Here is a 1,671-nt window from a genome sequence, read left to right as displayed (position 1 = left end):
TTCAGCATCACAGACTGAGAGGATCCTGTGTCCCTTAATATTGTAACTTCTTTACCTGCTACTCCTGGCCTATGTGAGTAGACTCTACTCTTGCAGGTATGTAAGTGGTGGAGGCTGGTACAATTGCAACATTTAAGAGGCATTTGGATGGAGTGGAGTTTGCACATTCTCTCCACTATATAAATAGTAAGGGTTTGGAGGGATATGGGCCGGGTGCTGGCAGGTGAGACTAGATTGGGTTGGGATATCTGGTCGGTATGGATGGGTTGGACCGAAGGGTCTGTTTCCATGCTGTACATCTCTATGACTCTATGACTATTTTTTAAGCAGATCTGGCATTTCCTCCTTAATCAACCATCCAGGGTTTCCTTTATGCCCTGTGGCAAGTTATCCTGATGATCTTCACTGAGATCTACCCTTCCCTTTCCATGTGAGAGGTTCTCTTTGCCCCAATGTCTATCCCTCATGCACTGAAATTGATGCTGGAAGCCAAACCGAGTTTTATGGACCAGCTCATGACCATCAGCCCCTTCAGCTGCTGACCTTGCTGTTTTAACTCTCTGCTCTTCCACATGGGTTTGCATTACTTCCTCACTCAGCCTACCCTCAGCCTTTATCTCCAGCCTTTTAAGCTGGCTTCCCTTTTTGCCTGAAACGTCGCTTTCGCTGCTCGTTGGATGCTCCCTGAACTGCTGCGCTCTTCCAGCACCACTAATCCAGAATCTGGTTTCCAGCATCTGTAGTCATTGTTTTTACCTCCCTTTTTAAGTGCCAGGTTTTGAAGTTCAAAAGCTCTCTCTTTTTCTTTCTCTTCTGCTTTTAATCATGACTCACACTGTCCCATTTCTGCTGCCCTTTCCTTAGCTCTAGCCTCGAAATCAAGCTGCTTCATTGGCAATTGAATTCTTGCCATCTCTATTCTGATGGTTTCCCCAGCAAGTTTAAATGCTGAGCTACTGCTGTAATTACCTCTCCCTTCCTCACAGCTCCAATTCTGGCTTCTCTGCTAATCCCTGCAGCTTGGTCTTATTCACTTTCTGCAAAACTTCCAAAGTCACCGTATCCACTTCCGGAAAATGTTCAGCAGTTGAAAGAGCCGAGCTTTGTCCACCCAATCAAACCAACACTCAAAACAAAGACACTAGCACCTACCACTCGCTGTTTGAAATCCCACAAAGAGCCCCCAGTCTGTTGTGGATGAAGCCAGACCACTCAAAACATTCCTAAGCCAGCAGCCCCAGACTATAACCTTGCAATTTGTTTCAGTAAGTGTACGGTGAGAATTACTCTGAGTAAGCTAGCTAGGTCGCCTACCAGACTTTAAAATAGACCGAAGTTTATTCACAAAATTACACAATGAAACACAAAGAACAGACCTCCTACAGAACTCAGTCTATCCAAACTAGACTTTATTATGCTGTTCCAAATATACACAACAGTCCCAATAAACAAACCCCCTTAAAAACCAGTATAAATGGAACAGATGCTTACAGGCTGAAGATGAAGAGCAGAAGGAGAGAGAGAGAGTTTCCACACAACTCTCTGTTAAACTCTCAGGAAGTTCTTGATGGAACTAAACTGCCCAGCTAGAGAGCTGACCACTTCCCTTTGATTATACAGGTCACTTCTAAAACATGACCACCTTGGCCTGAAGTCTCCTCTGTTTACTGA

This window comes from Hemiscyllium ocellatum, chromosome 1, assembly GCF_020745735.1.
Source record: "Hemiscyllium ocellatum isolate sHemOce1 chromosome 1, sHemOce1.pat.X.cur, whole genome shotgun sequence".
In the NCBI taxonomy this organism is placed as follows: Eukaryota; Metazoa; Chordata; class Chondrichthyes; order Orectolobiformes; family Hemiscylliidae; genus Hemiscyllium; species Hemiscyllium ocellatum.
Note: the sequence above shows the minus strand (reverse complement) of the source record.